Here is a 23449-nt window from a genome sequence, read left to right as displayed (position 1 = left end):
TATATGCCTAGAAGTGAACAGAGATGAAGAAACCCTATGAATATTCTCTGGGCTCAGGAATTCTGAGAAATGGAGTTTGCCTAGAGACCAAAGAGCAGACTTTTCCATTGCTCTCTTTCTAGCTTCTCCCCAGGTCCGCCTATTGTGGAACCTTGGACTAATCTGCAGCAATTCCTACTTCTAAAACAAAAAGTAATAATGATCTACCCTTAACTATTTGGATTCTGGTTTCAAATGGAATATGTCTAAAACTAAACTGTCTTAGTTTAGTGCTGCTATAGCAGAAAAACCACAAGTGGGTGGCTTTAACAAACAGAAATTTATTTTCTCACTGTTATGGAGGCTGGAAGTCCAAATTCAGGGCATCAGCTCTAGGGGAAGTCTCTCTCGCTTCTTTCTTGGTTCCTTGGAGATCTCATGCAGCATGGCATCTACCTTCCCCCAACTGTGCTTGCTTGCTTAGTCACTTGCTTAATCAGCTTTTTGTATCTCAAAAGAGATCGACTTAAGACACACCCTAGATGAATACTGCCTCATTAACATAACAAAGAAAATCCATTCCCAAATGGGATCATAACCACAGGCATATAATATATAACCATAAGTTATATATTATATCCACAGGACTTGCCATCAAGTCCATTTCGACTCATAGTGACCCTACAGGACAGAGTAGAACTGTCCTATAGGATTTCCAAGGAGCAGCTGGTGGATTTGAACTGCCAACCTTTTGGTTAGCAGGCGAGCTCTTAACCACTGCACCACCAGGGCTCCAATCACAGGTAGAAGAGTTAGGATTTACAACACATATTTTTTGGGGACACAATTCAATCCATAACACTCACCATCTCTGTCCCTTCTTTTAACTTGAAATGCCTCTTCAGGTACTATTTTTTTTCTCTTTTTCCCTTCAGAGTCAAATTCCTTAAATGGAGGAGTCTTCACTTGCCTCCATTTCTTCATCTCCCGTTTGCTCCTAAATCCAAATCTGGCTTCCGTCTCCATCATTCCACTGAAATTTCTCTAGACCAGGTCACCAACCCATTGCCATTGAGTCCATTCTGACACATAAACCCATTGCCATCAAGTTGATTCAGACTCATAGCAACACTATAGGGCAGAACTGCCCCAAAGCCTTTGCAAGGAGCGGCTGGTGGATTCATACTGCTGACTTTTTGGGTAGCGGCCTAACTCTTAACCACTACGCCATCAGGGGTCCATTCTGACTCATAGCAAGCCTATATCATATCTTTGACATTTCTATATTCCCAAAAAGATCCCTTGTGCCCATTTGCTTAATGTCCTGTTCTCTTCCCCTGGCTTTCTTGTCACCACTCTTTCTCCTCCTATTTTTCTGATATTTCTTCACAGGTTACTTTATCTGCCTGACTTTAAATATTGCTGTTCCATAGGGTTGTTTCCTGGCCTTCTCAGTCTACACTCTACTTAGGTGATCACATCCATCCTCATGACTACAAATGCCACCTGTAAGCTGATGACTCCCATGTCCTTATCTATAGCTCAGACCTGTGTCCTGAGCTCCAGATTGATATGATATGGTAGTAAAAAATCTTATTATCAACAGTGGTTCTTCTTTGGGGCTTTGGATATAACAAAATACAAATAGAAAAACTCATCAAATTAGGAGATAAATCCTGTTCTTCTTGGAGGAGACATTTAAAATTCACCCATATCTTAATGTTTTCAAGGCAGTGGATGAAATATAATATATATACATGATCTCTTCAGTCTATAGACCATAATATACTCTTCAAATAGAGTTTTAATGTGCCAGCCTCTCTCCTACTGTATTTTGACTTAGTTTTTATACATCTGTCTCACCAATAGATTGATGTAAACTCAAACTCAATGACCAATTTTTTTTTTCTCTTTTATATTTCCGTATGAAAACATAGTGCCTGGCACACAGTAGGCAAAAGTAGAATGAATAAATGAACAAATGAATGTGTCAGGGTAGATCACACTCAGTCATGAGCTGGTGTGTTAGTGTAGTGAGTATTGGTGGTGGGGTGTCAAACATCATTTCCATCTTTTTCTCCTTATAACAAAATTACAATTTTATTGCAATAATCCATCTTTCTCCATGTAGCCATATACTTCCATATTCCAGTCATAGTAATCCATTCTTCTTGTCAGTGACAGATTTAGGAGGCACAACTCCGGCCAAGGAGATGTAAGGAGTAGTCTGCTGGAAGGATACTACAAAAATTTTTTTCATTTATAAATAGAGACACATAAAAGCATCTTCTCTGGACTGAATAGTGTCTACATGTGTCAACTCGAACTATGGCAGCCATCTTGTGATTATTAGAGAAGCCAGAATTTAAGGGCAAAGTCAATATACTGAGAAAGCTACAGCAGAAAGACAAAAAGCTGGACCTTGATGGCACTGTTGTTAGTTGCTGTCAAGTCGATACCGACTCATCGGGACCCCATGTGTGTACAGTAGTACTGTGCTCCATAAGGTTTTCAAGGCTGTGAACTTTCAGAAGCAGATTACCAGGCCTGTCTTCCAAGGCACCTCTGGGTGGATTCGAATGACTAACCTTTCGGCTAGTAGTCAAGCACCTAACCATTTGCACCACCTAGGGACTCCTGATGACATTGTTGGATGGGAATTAACCCTGTAGTTGGCCTAGCTTGGGACTTGTATGTGGTTTGCCCTATTGTTTAAACTCTTTAGAGTTGGGTTTTCTGTTTCTTCCAGCTGAAAGATTCCTAACTGATAATGTAGTAAATGGATAACATAGCAAACAAGCTGTGTCTTCATTTTTTTTTCCTAATCAGGCACTAGTGGGTTGCAGACAAAGGGCATATGTCAATCCTGTTGTCATCTCTGTTATCTGTATTAGACTACAGCTGCAATATAGATGTCCTTGCAAGCCTCCTCTGTAAATACAGTTTGCATGCTGACCTTGAATAGTCTCAGATCGAGCAATAGAAAGAACAGTTAGCATGTCAGGTGAAGCCAGGAAAACATGTTAGGATTAGTGATATGGAAATGTCTTGTTGATGAAAATAATGAGAATTTTCACCACTCAATGCTGGCACTTTCAGTCCAAAGACAGAGTCCCAACAGAAGTAATTTTCAGAAGGGTTGAAGGTATAGATTGACACTGGTAGTTTGTAGTTATTACAATGTTTTTGTAGCAGTCTCAGTACCTTTAGCTTTTTCTCCTCTCCTTTCATCTGTTGAAATCTGTCTGCCAAGATGCAACTGAGATTTTACCCTTGTCATAAAAATAATGCATCATGAGGTAACCTCTCTCTCCTCTAATCTTTTACAGAGGTAATTGTCTTTGTACTTATTTGGCAACTGGTTTTGCAATGCCTTGTAAAATCTCTGTGTATTGTTTTGAAGTGTTGTTCATAGCTTTATTATTTAACTTTTTACATGTCTTTCCTCTTCAACTAGATTGCAAGCTTCCCAAGGACAGAATAAATGTCAAGGTATTCCCACACAAGCATCTCTCTTATTGGACAGCAAATTGTCAATAATTGTTTGTTTATTGTACATTTTGAATATACAATATTAAGAATATGTATCAAGAACAGATTTTGCATAGGAGTTAGATATCTAATTAGAAACTGTCTATACATTTTGTTGCTGAGGGCTGAACAAATTTTGGGGATTGCAAACATATCCTTTAATTCCTAAAGTTTGCAGTAATTGAGTGGTTAATAGGGACAGGGACTCAAACAAGACAGGATTTGTTTAAGTGTTTACATGAAATTGACTCCCATGCTTTATCTTCTCTACCCTTACCTCAACATAGAGCACATTGCCTTGTGTATCATTTGTTCTTAATAAATGTTTAAACACATTAAAAAACGTATAGAGACTTGATGACAGGCTCACGGGTATTTGTTGTACTGTTATTTTTTATATCTTACAAATGGGGTGGTGCAAATGATTAACGTGCTCTGCTACTAACCAAAAGGTTGGTAGTTGGAGTCTACCCAGAGGTGCTTATAAATATACTCTGAATCTACTTAGTATTTATTAAAAGCAATTTTAAAGTAAAGAAAGGGCTTAGAATAATGCTATGCAAATTGAGTGTCTGATAAGTGTTTCTAGTTTTGTTTTTAATAACCTGTGGATAACTACTCATTAATTTATTTGGACTCTATATTCTATAGAATTAGTTTGCACTTTTCACACTCATCTGTGTTTTATTTATCTATTACTCCAGTTGGCCTCTGGTCTTTTGTTGCTGTTGAATCCTTAGCCTAACCTGCCCTTCAAGTAACTGCCAGTTTCTATCATCTTGAGTTTTTATAATTCTGCCTCCAAAGAGCTTTTCTTAAAAGGAATCTCTCTCCATTAACAGTTAACATCTTCAACCAGGATAAAAAGCAAAAATAAACAACAACAACAAAAAATACCTGTGACAATGCTTGCAGATAATGTGAAGTATTGGTAATTATTTATTTTTTGAGACATGATTCACATACCATAAAATTCACCCTTTTAAAGTGTACAATTCAGTAATTTCTAGTATATTTATAACACTGTGCAACCATCACCACTATCTAATTCCAGAATATTTCATCATACCCAAAAGAAAAGCCAAAACGTGCCTTTTATGTCTGGCTTTGTTTACTTAACATAGTCTTTTCAAGGTTCAACTATGTCGTAGTATGTACGAGCACTTTATTCCTTTTTATGGCTGAATAATATTCCATTGCATGGATATACCACATTTTGTTTATTCGTTTTTCAGTTGGTAGATACTTGGGTTGCTTCTAATTTTTCGGTATTAGGAATAATGCTGCTATGAACATTCATATACAAGTTTCTGTGTGGACATATGTTTTCAATTCTCTTGGATATATACATAGGAGTGGAATTGCTGGGTCATATGGAAACTCTATGTTTAACATTTTGAGGAAGTCTTAAACTGTTTTCCAAACTACTGTACATATTACATTCCCAACAGCAATGTAGAAGAGTTCTAATTTCTCCACATTTTTTATCAACACTTGTTATTTTCCATCTTTTTTATTACAGCCATCATAGTGGGTCTAAAGTGGCACCTCATTGTGGTTTTGATTTGCATTTCCCTGATGATAAACGATGTTATTTTTTTTTTTCTTGTACTTATTGGCCACTTACATATCTTTGGGAAAATGTCTACTTAAATCCTTTGTCCATTTTTTAAATTGGGTTGTTTGTCTTTTTGTTATTGAGTTGTAAGTGTTCTTTATACATTCTGGACTCTAGACACTTACCAGATATGTCATTTGCCAATATTTTCTTCCATTTTACAGGCTGTCTTTTCAATTACAGTTATAAATGAAAGTGACATAGCTATATAGTTTTTTTTTCAAGTGTAATAGTACTAAAATGCTATTTTCATTTGCCTAGGTACTACTGCACTTGTTGATAAGTTTTTCTTCACCCTACAGTAGTCTCTCAATTCCATTTTCTATATGGTCAGATTTAATTTTCATCTGGCTGCTGCATTCTGGACTGGTTACTCTTTAAGCCTGCTGTACAGCTGCTACTCTGTAACTTTTCTTTGCTTTTCGTGGAATCACTTTTACTCCTTTCCTATACAGGATCTACTTACTCGATTCCAGAGTCTGTAACTTCCTTGTCTTTGATTTAGCTTAGCTCCTTGTTATCTCCTCCAATAGCTTTCTGAAAAAGAGCACATGGGAGATGAATTTTTGAGACCTTGCATATCTGGAAATATTTTTACTTTACTTACACATCTAAATAATAGTTTGCCAGGGAATAATAGGATTCTAGGTGGAAAATCCTTTTTAGTTAGAAGATGTTGCTTCACTGTTGTTATTCAGAAAGTTGATGCCATTCTGGTTTTCAATCTTTTCAATGTTCTGTTTTTAATTTTTAGGAACTTTTAAGATTTCCTTTTGTCTCTGATATTGTGGGATTTCATGATGATACAATTTGATGTATTTATTTATTAATTCTTTTATTCATTTTTGCTGGGGACCTGGTATACTTTTTCAATCTGGACACTTGTGTCACTCAGGTGTGGGAAATTTATTCATATTATTATAATTTTCTCTTTTCTAATTTTTTCTTTCTCTCTGTAATTCCTATTATTTTTATGCTGTATCTCCTGGAATAATCCTCAAATAATTTTTTCTCTTCTAGTGTACAACTCTTAGCTTTTTGCTATATTTTCTGGAACATTTCCTTAATGTTGTCCTCTAATTCTTCCATTTTATTTTTTGTACTTTAAGGAAAGTTTACAACTCAAGTTAGCTTCCCATACAAAAATTTATACACATTGTTACGTGACCCTAGTTGCTGTCCCTATAACGTGACAGCACACTCCTCCTTTCCACCCCAGATTTCCCGTGTCCATTCAACCAGCTCCTGTCCCTTTCTGCCTTTTCATCTTGCCTCCAGACAGGAGCTGCCCATCTAATCTCATGTATCTACTTAAACTAAGAAGCACACTCTTCACAAGTATCATTTTATGTCTTATGGTCCAATCTAATCTTTGTCTGAAGAGTTGGCCTTGGGAATGGTTTTAGATCTGAGTTAACAGAGAGTCTTGGGGTCATGTCTTCTGAGGTTCCTCCAGTCTCATTCAGGCCATTAAATCTGGTCTTGTTACCAGAATTTGAGTTCTGCACCCCACTTTTCTCCTGCTCCATCAGGGACTCTCTGCTGTGTGTCAGCTTGGAAACTGGTGGTAGCCGGGCACCATCCAGTTCTTCGGGTCTCAGGCTGATAGAGTCTCTGGTTTATGTGGCCCTTTTTGTCTCTTGGGCTAATGTTTTCCTTGCGTCTTTGGTGTTCTTCATTCTCCTTCACTCCAGGTGGGTTGAGACCAATTGATGCATCTTAGATGGCTGCTCGCTAGCTTTTAAGACCCCAGAAGCCACTCACCAAAATGGGACACAGAATACTTTCTTCATAAACTTTGTTATACCAATTGACCTAGATGTCCCCTGAAACCATGGTCCCCAGAACCCTGCCCCTGATACTCTGTCCCTCGAAGTGTTTGATTGTATTCAGTAAACTTCTTAGTTTTGGTTTAGTTCAGTTGTGCTGACTTCCCCTGTATCGTGTGTCATCCTTCCCTTCACCTAATTCTTGTCTACTATCTAGTTAATGAATACCCGTCTCCCTCCCTCTCCACACTCGTAACCATCAAAGAATGTTTTCTTCTGTGTTTAAACCTTTTCTTGAGTTCTTATAATAGTGGTCTCATACAATATTTGTCCTTTTGCGACTGACTAATTTCACTCAGCCTAATGCCTTCCAGATTCATCCATGCTATGAGAGGTTTCACGGATTCATCGTTGTCTTTTATCATTGCATAGCATTCCATTGTGTGAATATACCATAATTCATCCATTTGTCCGTTGGTGGGAACCTAGGTTTTCCCCATCTTTTTGCTATTGTGAACAGTGCTGCAATGAACATGGGTGTGCATATATCTATTTGTGTGACAACTCTTATTTCTCTAGGATATAGTCCAAGGAGTGGGATTGCTAGATCATATGGTACTTCTATTTCTATCTTTCTAAGGAAGTGCCAAATCAATTTCCAAAGTGGTTGTACCATTTTACATTCCCACCAACAGTGTATGTGTTCCAGTCTCTCCACAACCTCTCCAGCATTTATTATTTTGTGTTTTTTGGATTAATGCTAGCCTTGATGGGGTGAGATGGTATCTCATTGTAGTTTTGATTTGCATTTCTCTAATGGCTAATGATCATGAGCATTTCCTCATGTATCTGGTAGCCGCCTGAATGTCTTCTTTGGTGAAGTACCTGTTCTTATCCTTTGCCCATTTTTTAGTTGGGTTATTTGTCCTTTTGTTGTTGAAATTTTGCAGTATCTTATAGATTTTAAAGATTAGACGCTGATCAGATTTGTCGTACCCAAGAATTTTTTCCCAGTCTGTAGGTTATCTTTTTACTCTTTTGGTGAAGTCTTTTGATGAATGTAAGTGTCTGATTTTTAGGAGCTCCCAGTTATCTAGTTTCTGTTCTGGTGTTTTTGCATTGTTTCTTACGGTTTGTATTCTGTTTATGCCATGAATTAGGGCTCCAAGTGTTGTCTCTATCTTTTCTTCCATGATCTTTATTGTTTTAGACTTTATATTGAGGTCTTTGATCCATTTTGAGTTAGTTTTTGTGCATGGTATGAGGTATGGGTCTTGTTTCTTTTTTTTGCAAATGGATATCCACTTATGCCAGCATCATTTGTTAAAGAAACTGTCTTTTCCCCATTTAACAGACTTGGGCCTTTGTCAAATATTAGCTGCTCACAGTGGATGAATTTACATCTGGATTCTCAATTGTGTTCCATTGGTTTATGTATCTGTTGTTGTATCAGTACTAGGCTGTTTTGACTACCATGGCCGTATAATAGGTTCTAAAATCAGGTAGTGTGATGCTTTCCACTTTGTTCTTCTTCAGTAATGCTTTACTTATCTGGGGCGTCTTCCCTTTCCATATGAAGCTGGTGATTTGCTTCTCTATCTCATTAAAAAAAATGCCAGTGGAATTTGGATCGGGATCACATTGTACCTGTAGATCACTTCGGGTAGAAGTGACATCTTTAAAATGTTGAGTCTTCCTATCCATGAACAAGGTATGTTTTTCCATTTATGCGGGTCTCTTTTGGTTTCTTGAAGTAGTGTCTTGTAGTTTTCTTTGTACAGGTCTTTTATGTCTCTGCTTAGATTTACTCCCAAGTATTTTATCTTCTTGGGGGCTATTATAAATGGTATTGATTTGGTGATTTCCACTTCAAAGCTCTCTTTGTTGGTGTTGAGGAATCCAACTGACTTTTCTATGTTTACTTTGTATCCTGATACTTTGCTGAAATCTTCTATTAGTTCCAGTAGTTTCCTTGTGGATTCTTTGGGGTTTTCTGTGTATAAGATCATATCATCTGCAAATAGAGATACTTTTACTTCTTCTTTACCAATTTGGATGCCCTTATTTCTTTTTCTAGCCTAATTGCTCTGGCTAGGACCTTCAGCACTATGTCGAATAAGAGTAGTGATAAAGAGCATCCTTGTCGGGTTCCTGTTCTCAAGCGGAATGCTTTCAGACTCTCTCCATTTAGAATGATGTTGGCTGTTGGCTTTGTGTAAATGCCTTTTATCATGTTGAGGAATTTCCCTTTATTCCTATTTTGCTAAGAGTTTTTCTTATAAGTCGGTGTTGGACTTTGTCAAATGCCTTTTCTGCATCAATTGATAAGATCATGTGGTTCTTGTCTTTTGTTTTATTTATGTGATGTATTACATTGATTGTTTTTCTAATGTTGAACCATCCCGGCATACCTGGTACGAATCCCACTTGGTCATGGTGAATTATTTTTTTGATATGTTGTTGAATTCTATTGGCTAGAATTTTGTTGAGGATTTTTGTGTCTATGTTCATGAGGAATATTGATCTGTAATTTTCTTTTTTTGTGGGTGTCTTTACCTGGTTTTGGTATCAAGGTTATGAGTTTGGGAGTATTCCTTCCTTTTCTATGCTCTGAAATCCTTTTAGTAGTACTTGTGTTAATTCTTCTCTGAAAGTTTAATAGAATTTTCCAGTAAAGCTGTCAGGGCCGGAGCTTTTTTTTGTGGGGAGTTTTTAATTGCATTTTCAATCTCTTCTTTTGTTATAGGTTTACTTAGTTGTTCTACCTCTGTTTGCGTTAGTTTAGGTAGGTAGTGTGTTTCTAGAAATTTGTCCATTTCCTTTAGGTTTTCAAATGTGTTGGAATAAAATTTTTCATAGTATTCTGTTATGATTCTTTTAATTTCAGCATCTGTTGTGATATTGCCCATCTCATTTCTTATTCAGGTTATTTGCTTCCTCTCCTGTTTTTCTTTTGTCAGACTGGCCAGTGGTTTATTGATTTTGTTGATCTTTTCAAAGACGCGGCTTTTCATCTTGTTAACTCTTTCAATTGTTTTTCTATTCTCTATTTCATTTAATTCTGCTCTGATTTTTATTATTTGCATTCTTCTAGTTTCCGTGGGCTTCTTTTGCTGCTCTCTTTCTATTTGTTTGAGTTGTAGGGTTAACGTTTTGATTCTGGCCCTTACTTCTTTTGGATGTGTGTATTTATTGCTATAAATTGACCTCTAAGCACTGCTTTTGCTGTGTCCTAAAGGTTCTGGTAGGATGTGTTTTCATTCTCATTTGATTCTGTAATTTCTTTATTCCATCTGTAATTTCTTCTATAACCCAGTAGTTTTTAAGCAAGGTGTTGTTTAGTTTCCATGTATTTGATTTTTTTTCCTTGCTTTTCCTGTTATTGATTTCTACTTTTATGTCTTTATGATCAGAAAAGATGCTTTGTAATATTTCAATGCTTTGGATTCTGTTAAGGCTTGCTTTGTGGCCTAATACGTGGTCTATTCTGGAGAATGTTCCATATGTGTTGGAAAAGAAAGTATACTTGGCTGCTGTTGGGCGGAGTGTTCAGTATATGTCTATGAGACAAAGTTGGTTTTTTGTGGCATTTAGATCTTCTGTGTCTTTACTGAGCTTCTTTCTGCATGTTCTGTCCTTCACTGAAAGTGGTGTGTTGAAGTCTCCTATTATTATTGTCGAGCTGTCTATCTCTCTTTTCAGTGCTGTTAGAGTTTATGTATTTTGGAGCCTTGTCGTTGGGTGTATAAATATTTATTATGGTTATGTCCTCCTGCTGTACTGACCCTGTAATCATTATATAGTGTCCTTCCTTATCCTTTGTGGTGGATTTTGCTTTAAAGTCTGTTTTGTCAGAGATTAATATTGCCCCTCTTGTTCTTTGTTGTTTGCTTGGTATATATTTTTTTCCATCCTTTGAGTTTTTGTGTCTCTGAGTCTAAGGTGTGTCTCTTGTAGGCAGCATATAGACGGATTGTTTTTTTTAATCCATTCTGCCACTTTCCATCTCTTTATTGGTGCATTTAACCCATTTGCATTCAGTGTAATTATTGATAGGTATGAGTTTACTGTTGTCATTTTGATGTCTTTTTGTGTGTGTTGTTGACAGTTTCTTTGTTCCACTTAGTTTTCTGTGCTGAGTCATTTTTCTTTATGCATTTTCTTTTCATCCTTTTCAATATTGTTGATTTTGTATTTGCTGAGTCTTTATGTTTTTCTTGTTTTTTATTTTTATGTGTAGGATTGTTAGTTTCCTTTGTGGTTACCTCAACATTTATCTCTATTTTTCTAAGTTTAAACCAGTCTTTCATTTCTTGATATCACCTTGACTTCCTTTCTATATGAAAGATCTATGACTACATTATTTAGTCCCTTTTTTTTTTGTTTTAATGTTGTCATCTTTTACATATTGACATTTCTATTTCTCTATTTTCAGAACTTTAGCTTTGATTTATTTTTGTGACTTCCCTATCTGGGTTGATATCTTGTTGTTCTGTTCCTGTGTTCTAGTCTTAGGTTGTTATCTGATGTTATTGCTTTTCTAACCAGAGGACTCCCTGTAGTGTTTCTTGTAATTTTGGTTTGGTTTTTACAAATTCCCTAAACTTCTGTTTATCTGGAAATTCTCTAATTTTGCCACCATATTTGAGAGACAGTTTTGCTGGATATATAATTCTTGGCTGGCAATTTTTTTCCTCCAAGGCTTTACATATGTCATCACACTGACTTCTTGCCTCATGGTTTTTGCTGAGTAGTCAGAGCTTAGTGCTACTGACTCTTCTTTGTAGATGACTTTTCATTTATCCCTAGCTGCTCTTAAAATTCTCTCTTTATCTTTGGTTTTTGCAAGTTTGATTATAATATGTCTTGGTGACTTTCTTTTGGGATCTACCTTGTGTGGGGTTCGAAGAGCTTCTTGGATAGGTATCTTCTCATCCTTTATGACATCAGGAAAGTTTTATGCCAACAAATCTACACAATTCTCTTTGTATTTTCTGTTATCCCCCCTGTTGTGGCACTGCAGTTACTTGTAGGTTATTCCTCTTGATAGATTCCCATGTAATTCTTAGAGTTTTTTCATTTTTTTTAAATCCTTTTATCTGATTTTTCCTCAAATAAGTTGATGTCAAGTGCTTTATCTTCAATCTCAGTAAGTCTGACTTCCATTGCCTCAATTTTGCTCCGATGACTTTCTATTGAGTTGTCTAATTCCGAAATTTTATTGTCAAGCTTTTGGATTTCTATTTGCTTTCTCTCTATGGATTCTTGCAGCCTATTAAATTTGTCATTATGCTCTTGTACAACCTTCTTAAGTTCCTCTATTGCTTTGTCTGTGTGTTTCTTGGCTTGTTCTGCAGTTTTCCTGATCTCCCTCCTGATCTCTTAAAGAGCTCTGTATATTAATCTTTTGAATTCTACCTCTGGTAAGTTCAAGAAGTTATCCTCTTCTGAAAGGTTTCCTGATTCTTTGTTTTGGTTGCTTGTTGAAGCCAACATAGTCTGCCCCTTTATGTGATCTGATATTGACTCTTGTCTTCGAGCCGTCAATAAGTTATTATATTTATTTACGTTATGTTTGCATACTGTGTCCTAGCTTCTTGTTTTTTTGTTTGATATGACCAAATAGGCTCATCATGTGAGCTAGTTTGATTACTGGCATCTTTGAAGCTCTCATGTCCTGTCACCAGGTGGTTAGAGCTGTTACTAGGTTTGTGAGCCCAGGAGTCCATTTACTTTTCTTGTCTGGATTCAGCTCAGGTGTCCAGGTAGTCGGTCACCAAGTGTGTGTTGCAGGCTCCCACCTACAGTCCTAGATGGGCAGGGGTGATTGGAGTAGGCACAGGTATCTGGCTGCAGTAGGGGGTCATGTGCTGAGCAAGGCAGGGGGCTGATGGCTGCCCCTGAGTGTCTGGGAGGAAAGTGTGTCCCTGTTCCCTAAAGTGCGTAGGTGGGTGGGTTTTGCAGGCTGACTATGGGCACCCAATGCTGTTGGATGTAAGGACCACTTATTCTTGGACTCCTGTTTTAGGTGGCTAGGTGGCGTGGGTGGAGCCACCAGTCCTCAGGCCCCTGATGTGGGCAGGTGAGGACCCTGCGTAATGGGCAGGGTGGAGTCAAATGTTACAAATCTGCCACTCCCCGTATAGCTGATACAGTTGAAAACAGGCTTCAGATATATATCCTGTTGTACTGTGCTAACGAGGCTATGCTGTTGAAATGGGCCCACACCAATCTATGCAGGGGTGAAAGACATTCAAAGTCTGTGGACCCCTTATGCCTGTGTCTATGCAAAGGGGCTGTGTCTGCCCTGAGTTCCTGGCTTAGGGGAGCTGGCAGATTATTTTTTCCTCTTTGTTAATATGTTCCTTCTCCAATGCTGGGAGAATGGCTCAGGGCTCGCAATGGGTCCTACTTCTGGCCCAGGAGGCACGGCAATTCCTGAAGCCGGACCAGGACCTGGTGCAGAGCAGGGAGGAGGCAGGTAAATGGGAGAGAGGTTCTTCCTAAAGGGGGTGTTTTTTTCATTCATGTGGTAGGTTACACACATGTACTTAATATTTTGCTGATTGAGCACCACTTCTCACTAGTTCTGGAGGCTTGAGCAGACTCTCTGCCACTTGGTCTCTCCCAATGTAGAAAACATGTCCCAAGTGCCGCTGCTTTCCTCACCACGCACGCCAGCCGATCCAGCCGCAGGGTGCCGGTGCCAGCCAGGTCAGGTCTGGTAACAGCTTGCTGCTTCCGAACTGTCTCTCCCTCCCCCTGTTGCTCAGTCCAACTTCCCAACTTTGCCTTTGATGTTCAGGGCTCCTAGATTGTCATAGATAATCGATTCACTTTTTTTTCACGTCCCTGTTGTAAGAGGGACCACTGGAAGCATCTGACTACTCCACCATCTTTGCCTTGCCTCCTCTATTTTACTTTTAAACTTTGGCTATCATAATTTTATTTTCTATGAAAGCTTGTTTTTGTTCCACATTCCTTTTTTTCCCCCTTTAAGAATAACTTCTTCTTGTTTCATAAATGCAGTATTTTTTCTCTTATCATAGGCCTTCCAATTTTTTTTCTGCTCATTTATTTTTTCTTTATTTCATAATGGAGGACTTTCTCAAATATATCACAAACCTTGAGAGTTTGTTCATATTTAAGAGTAGTCATAAATTCTAGCCAACAGAATCCAACAGCATATCAAAAAAATAATACATGACAACCAAGTGGGATTCATACCATATATGCAAGGATGGTTCAACACTAGAAAATCAATCATTGTAATCTACCACATAAATAAAACAAAGGAAAAGAATCACATGATCATCTCAATCGATGTACAAAATGCATTTGATAAAGTCCAACATCCATTCCTGATTAAAAACTCTCAGCAAAACAGGAATAGAAGGGAAATTCCCTAATATAATTAAGGGCATATAACAAAACCAACAGCCAACATTACTCTCAATAGAGAGACTGAAAGCATTCCCCTGAGAACGAGAACCAAACAAGGATGTTCTTTATCACCACTCTTATTCAACATTGTACTGGAAATCCTAGCTAGAACAATAAGACAAGAAAGGGAAATAAAGGGCATTCAAGTTGTTAAGGAAGAAGTAAAACTATCCCTACTCACAGATGATGTGATCCTATACATAGAAAATCCCAGAGAATCCACAAAAAAGCTACCAGAACTAACAGAAGGATTCAGCAAAGTGGCAGGGTACAAGATCAACATACAAAAATCAGTCTGATTCCTCTACACTAACAAAGAGAATTCTGAAAAGGAAATCAGGAAAACAATACCAGTTATGATAGCCCCCAAAAGATAAAATACTTAGTAATAAACCTAACTAGGGATGTAAAAGTCTTACACAAAGAAAAGTACAAAACACTACTGCAAGAAACCAAAAGAGACCTTCATAAATGGAAAAACATACCATGCTCACGGACAGGAAGACTTAACATGAAAATGTGAATATCACCTAAAGGAATCTATAGATACAATGCAATCCTGATCCAAATTCCAACAACATTCTTTAACAAGATGGAAATACTAATCACAGACTTTATGGAATGGAAAGAGTTCCCAGACAAGTAGAATATTACTAAAAAAGAAGAAGAAAGTTAAGAGGTCTCACACTACCCTATGTCAGAGCCTACTATACAGCTACAGTAGTCAAAACAGTGTGGCACTAGTAAAACGACAGACACATAAACCAATGGATCAGAATTGAGGACCCAGAAATAAATCCATCCATCTATGGACACCTGATCTTCAACAGACGGTCGAAGTCCATTAAATGGGGAAGAGATTGTCTCTTCAATAAATGGTGACAGCAAAACTGGATATCCATTTGCAGAAAAATGAAGCAGGACTCATACCTCACCTCGTACACAAAAACTAAATGAAAATGGATTAAAGACCTAAATGTAAAACCTAAAACCATAGATTTTATGGAAGAAAACATAGGGACAACGCTAGGAGCCCTAATTTATGTTATAAGTAGAATATCAAGCATAATTAAAAATGCACAAACTCCGGAAGATAGACTAGATAACCATGACCTCCTAAATATTAAATACTTATGCTCATCAAAAGACTTTTCCAAGAGTAAAAAGAGAACCTACAGACTGGGAAAAAATCTTTGGCAACGACATAGCTGATAAAGCTTTAATCTCTAAAATATACAGAAAACTTCAAGAACTCAACAATAAAAAGACAAGCAACCCAATCACAAAATGGGCAAAGGACATGAACAGACACTTCACCAAAAAGGACATTCAGACAACCAACAAATAACATGAAAAGACGCTCGCAATCATTAGCCATTAAACCCATTGCCATCGAGTCAATTCCAACTCATAGCGACCCTGTAGGACAAAGTAGAACTGCCCCATAGGGTTTCCAAGGAGCAGCTGGTATATTCGAACTGTCGACCAGAGAAATGCAAATCAAAGTAACAATGAGATACCATCTCACCCCTGCAAAAATGGCACTGATCAAAAATTCAGAAAACAATAAATGCCAGCCAGGTTGTGGGGAGATTGGAACTCTCATACACTGCGGTTGGGAATGTAAAATGGTACAATCACCATGGAAAATGATATGGTGCCTCCTTAAAAAGCTAGAAATAGAAATACCATATGATCCAGCAATCCCACTCCTAGGAATATATCGAGAGAAATAAGAACTGCCACATGAATAGACATATGCACACCCATGTTCATGCAGCATTATTCACAATAGCGAAAAGATGGAACAACCTAAGTGCCCATCAACAGATGAATGAATAAACAAATTATGGTACATACACCCAATGGAATACTACTCAACAATAAAGAACAATGATGAATCTGTGAAACATATCACAACATGGATGAATCTGGAGGCATTATGTTGAGTGAAATAAGTCAATCATAAAAGGATAAATATTGTGTGAAACCACTATCATAAAAACTCAGGAAAAGGTTTACACGCAATTTTTATGGTTACAAGACAGGGGATGGGTGGGGAGGGGAAATCCACTAACTAGATAGTAGACAAATGATAATTTTGGTGAAGGAAAAGACAACACATAATACAGGTTAAGTCAGCATAACTTGATCAAGGCAAAGGAAGGCACTTAGAAGAATACAAGAAGGAAAAAAAGGCAACCACAGGAAATACTATAGCATATGTAACCCGACAACAATAGTAAAAACAAATAATAACTTACAGGCAGATACACAGGCATATATGTATGCTGAATACGTGAAGGAGGCTGTATAGGAGTATACTCATGTATGTATATAGATTAGGCTGTGGATGTTTTCACATACATATTGTTATGCACAGCATGTACACTCATATATATCATAGAGCACAAAAGGGGTACAGTCATAGAAGCTTCCTAGACACATCCAAACAACTTGAGAGACTGAGCTATTGGGGCTGAGGGCTGGGAACATCTAAGTCAATTAGTATAACATAGTTCATAAAATGGTCTACATCCTATTTTGGTGAGTAGCACCTCCGGTCTTAAAAGCTTGTGAGCGGCCAATACATCTATTTGTCCCATCCTGTCTGCAGCAAAGGAGAATGAAAACAAACAAAGACACAAGGAAAATATTAGTCCAAAGGACTAATGGACCATACGAACCACAGACTTCACCAATCTAAGCCCAAAAGAACTAGATGGTGCCTGGCTACCACCAGCAACCACTCTGACAGAGATCACAATAGAGGGTCCCGGACAGAGTGGGAGAAAATTGTAGAACAAAATGCAAATTCACAAAGAAGACCAGACTTACTGGTCTGACAGAGACTGTAAGAACCCCCGAGACTATGGCCCCTGGACACCCTTTTGATTCAGAACTGAAGTCACTCCCAAAGTCCACCTTTCCGTCAAAGATTAGACAAGCCTGTAAAACAAACAATAATACATGTGAGGAACTTGCTTCTCAGATCAATCAAGTATGACAGACCAAATGGGAAACACCTGCCCAAAAGCAAAGATAAGAAGGTAGGAAGGGACAGGGCAACTAGACAAATGGAAACAGGGAATCCAGGCAGAAAGGAGGAGAGTGCTGACACATTGCAGGGATTACAACCAATGTCACAAAACAACTTGTGTATAAATTTTTGAATGAGAGAGGAAAAAAAATAGTCACCAAACTAAACGGAAGCTCAGTGTGAGTGAGTGGGTGGGGTTTGTTGATTAGAGGAGTTCATTACAGATGATTTGTTGGTGAACTGGCTTTTTCACTGAAGGACTTTGATTTCAAGATCTGTCTTTTCTCTGTGATGTTTCTGTTTGGAGAAGGATCTTTTAGTCTCTTTTTCAGGCATATAAAACTGGTTGTCAGTGTTACAGAAGGTGGTTGGGGAGACAACTGGTTTATCAATCCCCTTATCACATGGGGTCAATATGAGTCAGAACCTACTCAATGGCACCCAGCTACAACAACATCTTCTTGCAGCACCTCATTCCAAGCACTGTACTATGCTTGGCTATATAGCCTAGAGCCTCTTGTATTCAATTCCTCAATTTCTGTATAGAGAAATAGGTTTGTTTATATAGACTTTGACACAATTCTCTTGTTTTTGGCCCCTTTTCCTAATACCTAGCGCTGTTGTAACAGAAATACTACAAGTAGGTGGTTTTAAAGAACAGAACTTTATTTTCTCACAGTTTAGGAGGCTTGAAGTCTGCATTCAGGGCACTGGCTCTAGGGGAAGGCTGTCTCTGTGGTCTCTGGGGAAAAGATCTCTTTCAGTTTTTGCAGACCCAGTATTCCTTGATTCCTTGGCGATCTCCATGTGGCATGTATTTTCCCCTCCATCTGTGCTTGTTTCTCTGTGCCCAATCTGCATATTTTATATCTGAAAAGTGAGTAGGTTTGACACACTCTACACTGACATGGCCTCATTAACATAACAAAGAAAACCCTATTCCAAAGTAGGATTACATCCACTGGTATAGGTGGGGACACAATTAAACCCATAACATCCACCCTCTGTTGTACCTGATGCTTCACATTCATGAGCCGTTTTGGGGTTCTGCTTGGTTTATTGGCTTGCTTCTTGTTATTTTCCCTCCAGTAGAGCTATGGCTGCTAACCAAAGGTAAGCAGTTCGAATCCACCAGCCACTCCTTGGAAACCCTATGGGGCATTCTACTCTCTCCGATAGGATAGCTATAAATCGGAATTGACTTGATGGCAAGGGGTCTGGTTTTAGTTTTTTTTGGTTACGACTTTTCTAAGCTCTTTTTAGTAAGTTACCACCGCTCTATCTTTGTCTCCCAACTTATTATAGCTCTGGATTACTCATGTCAAAGCCAGAGTTTGCATTTCTTCTTTTTGTTTTTAGTTGTGGTAAATATATACGTAATATTTGCGATCTTAACTTTTTTTTTTTACAAGTTCTGTGTACACAATTCAGTGACATTATTACGCTCATCATTCTGTTTAACCATCACCATTATGTTTCCACACATTTCTATTTTTTATTCTTGTTTTGGGTTGATTTCAGAAAAGGAAGGAGGCAGATTTTATCAATTTCTTCCCCACGATATTATGGTCTAAAACTCTTGATCCTGGGACTTACTATCTCACTGGATAGTTTGAAGATATAACTACCGTAATGATTTTTATATCTTTAAGTTTATACATAAATGAAGTCCTAGTCACTGTGTTATTCAAAAATCTGAAGAAATGTTCACAAAAAGATAGTTTCTCTTGGCATCTTTGGCACATTACAATTTGGCTGTACAGTCTGTTGGTACTTCAGTGCAAACTGTTGGTCTCACTTTTCTGTCCTAAGATGCTCTGTTCTTTATATAAACAGCAGTAGAAGGAGTTGTTCTACTCTGAGAGTGATTATCTCTTAGTAGCAGGTGGAGTGATTCATTCTTCTGTACTTCTTAGAGGAGACTTTATTATTTGTGGGGGATAGAGTGTGGGGAGAGGAAAGTTTCATCAATGTGTCAAGTATTACACATTCTGGACTAGCAAAAAAAGAAGCAACTTCTTCCCCCATGCAATTTCAAAGCCTGGAAGTTTAACACCCCACCTATAACACTGAGAAACCACATTATTCATAACAGGGACCATGATTCACATGAACAGAACAAAATGGAATTATCAAAAATAGATGCTCTAGATCAATCTGTAGCAAAAATATCTTCTGATTTAGCTTATGAATTGGTTATAATTACAGACAATATCATTCTATTGGAGTTCTACCATCTTCTCTTCCATTTTGGCCAAATAACCTTCATTCTTTTCCCATGCCATATACTTATAGGTCAAGGTATTTAGAAAACAGGTTTTGACATGAGACACCCCACCACCATTTTTTTTTTTTTTTTTGGTCGTACTTTTTTAAAATGAGACTTCCTTAAATATACTTTGTGTTAATTGTGCCCATTTAATTGGTCACCTTGAATTTTGAGCATTTGTCATGTTTATGCTTTGTATATTGACCCACCATTATTTTTAGCAGCAATGATTATAATAAACTGCAAAGCAGGTTAGAAGGACTTTGTATTTGATGGACTTTGAATTCCCGCCAGAGCTATTATTTGTTTCAAATATGAGCACTATGATTTCAGTCCTTTTACCTGGACAGTTTTTCTCCTTTATTGATTTTCTGCCTCTCCAAGAGTAATAAATCTTTTTTAGGGGGTAGTAAACAGAAAAAGGCGGTTCAAGTTTGGTACCTATTACTACACACACATACACACATACTATTGTCTAATGTTCAAGGAACTGTGCAAGGTTTTGTAAGGGATCTAAAGATGAGCATGTCAGATGCTTTCAGCTGCAAGTTAACAATGACAAACAAATAAAATGACATTTATATTATTAAAAACATCATTAAATATAAAGATATCATTTTATCAAAAAGAAATCCAGAGGAAGGCCAGTTCCAGGGTTAGTGAAAAGCTCAATGATGCTTATTAGCTTTAGGCTTAGCCATCATCAATGTGTTGGCTTTTTTCCTCAAGATTAACTAGTAATGTTCACAAGATGGTTTATTTAGCTGTAGGTGTCATGTTCTCACACAACCACACCCTGTGACAGAGAAATGGCAGTTTTCCTCACGTATCTCATTTCATTAGGGAAGCAAATTTATCTCAGAATCCTCTAGCATGTTTCCTTTGTCTCCTAGTGGCTCAGATTGAGTCATGTGCCTATACCATGGCAGAAGGGAAGCTGGAAAAGTAGCTGTCATCTCTGTGGAAGTGTGTTGTTTTGTGTATGTGTACTATTGGCTAGGCAACTAAGTGTCTGCCACTAGGAATAAGAATGAAATCTCAGTCCTTCCTCAAGAAGCCTGGTTTCTTTCAAGGTGCAAAGAATGCTATAATTATGTTATAATACTTATTATATAGCAAGCACTCTTCAAGTGTTAGGGATACAAGACTTGAGTTCTGACTTCATGGAGGTCACAGTCAGGTGCGGAAAACAGATAATTAGCAATAACAATTAAGTGGTGGGGAAGAACAGGGTACAATGGGAGGACAGGCAACAACACTTAAACTGTTGATGTGGGTGGGGGCAGACTAGAAATGTTCTTGAAGGCTTCTTGTAATGATACCTGAAGGAAGAGTAAGAACTGGGGAAATGAAAGGAGAGGGAAAGGGTTCAAGTGAAAGAGAAGTAACTGTGTGTAGGAAATCAAGGAGGTGAAAGTGGCCTTGAAAAGGGCCTTTCTAATTCCTTCTTCTTCCAAGTAATTTCTCCATTTGCTGAACTCCACAGCACTTATTATGCAACTTTTAGATCATAAAATCTCTGAAGACAAAACACGTGACTTACATACAGAAGGTACTTGATAAATATGAACGCAGCTTCAGAGAATGAAGTTGTATATGTGTCAATGGAAAATATCACATTAAAACATCTGTGGTAAAGGGTAGATTATACCACATTTTTCTTCAAAATGATAGGGGATAGCATTACCTGTTTAGGTGACTACAGAGACCAAAGCAGCAGGGACAAATTGATTCATAAACTCCTGGCAGAAGTAAAAAGTAATTATAGTTCCAATTCTCAGATGTTACTTTGAAGGCTATTTCAGGAAACATATTGAAAACTTGGTACCCATCAGAAAGAAAAAGTTTCCACTCACTTTTGTTTGCAAGAGTTTTTTAAAAATCTCTTCATATTGGCGGTTTTTTGAGCATGCCAGGGTTCTGGGTTACTGGTAGAAGGGCCCTACCAGACCTGACAAACTACTTTTAAAATCAAATAGTTAAATAAATAATCAAATGTCCAAGTCATGACTCAGGTTTTTAACATTTCATTTTAGATTCATGTGCCAAAATCCTGTCACTTGGCTAAGTGGAAACAAAAGCGAGTAAATTTTGATAGAAAGGGGGATTTGTGGATATAGTTATTGTCTTGATAGGCCAGAAGAGATGGTATTTTAAGAACTTCAGTTCCTCTCCTTAATTTATGCTACATCAGCAATTCATTCCTGGGCTTGAAAAGGTGCTTATTTGACCCTGCCATTTCTATAAGCTAAGTAAATAATAACACCTGAACAATGAAAAAATGTATATAAATGTGTTTCGTGAATAGTAAGACACTACGTACAAATGTAAGGACACATTTTTTATTAACTTGGAAAGTATTTTTTATGCCAGCTTCTAAAAATGCCCTCTTCAAAGGCAGGAATTACTTTTTGGACCTGTTTTGCTGCATGGTGTAGGTGTGGCTTAAGTTGTGTGGTTGTCAAATTTTCTAATTTGGTGGTTCTTAACATTTTATTAGGAGACTTTATTTTCAGAACACTTCTAGATTTACAGAAAAATTGAGCAGATAGTACAGCCTTCCCATATGCCCCTCCCCATAGTTTCCTCTATTATTAGCATTACATTAGGATGGTACATTTGTTACCATTAATGAACCTATATGATACATTGTTATTAACTAAAATCCACACTTTATTCAGATTTCTTTAGTTTTTGCCCAGTGTCCTTTTTCTGTTCCAGGATTCCATCCAGGATACCACATTAACTTTAGTTGTCATGTCTCCTTGGGCTCCTCTTGACTGTGGCATTAATCTTTTACCTTCTGGATCACCAACCTGGTTGAAAATCTGATAAAAGCTATGGACTCTCTCCACAGAAAAATGCACATGCTTTAGATGGCTAATTTAAAGGAAGTCCACTCAGCCAATTCAGAAGGCCTGCTTTAGGAGGAAAGGGAGCGCTTTTAAAACATCCCCTTGACCAGATTTGGGCTCCAGTTCAGGCTATGCCTCTAATGTTGTGTGGCTTTCTGCAAAGCTGTTGTCCTGTGTGTCAGTTTCACCATCTCTGAAATGAGGGGTTTGGTTTATATGATGTCGAAACCCTTTTCTAGCATGGCGGAAGGTAGGCGTTACCCCTAGAGTTGTCAACATCTGAGAAGCAAGGGTTGGTAACAGAAGACCAAGCCAGGTCAGGCCAGGGAAGTGAGTGGGCTAATCAATAAGCAGGCTGCAGAGCTTCAATGGGGGAAAATAAGAAACCTGGGTTTCAAACCTGTCTTTGTAGGTTTTTAAAATTCATTTCCTCCTTCCGGGCTTCGGTTTCCTCATTGCAAATTGTGGAAGTTCCGCTTCTGGCAGTTATGAAACTCCTGGGAGCAACAAGGGAGAATGTACCTAGTAAGATGCTGTGTGCAGAATTATGACGAGAAATAAGATGGAGAAGGGTGCAGGGCTAAAGGGCAGATTTGAGGAACGTGATGGAGAGCTGATGGCTCAGGAAAGAGGCACCTCGTCCACACCCCCAGGGCTCTCCGACCCCACCCGCACATTGCTGGGGTCATTCCTACCTCTGTTCTGCCCCCGCCTCCGCCTCGCCTCCTCTCCACTTAGGCTGCAACGCGCCACACTTCATATGGCCGCCACGACGCGATCCTTTCCACTGCACGAGGTCGCCAGCTCACTCTCGTTCTTGCCTGCCCTTGGCCTCTTCCAATTGGCTTATTATGTAAGAGACGTAAGTGCTCCATATCCCATCCCTTATTTTCCTCTGGCTCCGCCCCGTCTCCTCCTGCCTTTTCCCGACGCGAGAGGAAATCT

At 38.2% G+C, this 23449-nt stretch overlaps 1 protein-coding gene and 1 long non-coding RNA gene across 3 annotated transcripts in view; one reads left to right on the top strand and one right to left on the bottom strand.

The window, feature by feature from the left end:
- Window positions 1–4904: 4904 nt before the first annotated feature.
- Window positions 4905–23332, bottom strand: LOC111821546 (uncharacterized). Its single transcript, XR_002824924.1, has 3 exons — window positions 23200–23332; window positions 22905–23001; window positions 4905–5665 (listed from the first exon to the last, which is right to left on the bottom strand). It is a non-coding gene; the product is annotated as an uncharacterized LOC111821546 (long non-coding RNA).
- RAB6A (RAB6A, member RAS oncogene family) overlaps window positions 23273–23449 on the top strand; it is a 72465-nt gene continuing 72288 nt past the window's right edge. Inside the window, exon 1 of one of the 2 annotated variants that reach the window (XM_023736556.1) lies at window positions 23273–23366. The gene's annotated coding sequence lies outside the window, so the exon portion shown is untranslated. The remainder of the gene's footprint in view (window positions 23367–23449) is intronic. The other variant, XM_023736555.1, reaches the window with a different exon arrangement.

The sequence above is a fragment of the Trichechus manatus genome, unplaced genomic scaffold (genome assembly GCF_000243295.1).
Source record: "Trichechus manatus latirostris isolate Lorelei unplaced genomic scaffold, TriManLat1.0 scaffold00088, whole genome shotgun sequence".
NCBI lineage: Eukaryota > Metazoa > Chordata > Mammalia > Sirenia > Trichechidae > Trichechus > Trichechus manatus.
Note: the sequence above shows the minus strand (reverse complement) of the source record. Positions and strands in the feature narration are given on the sequence as shown.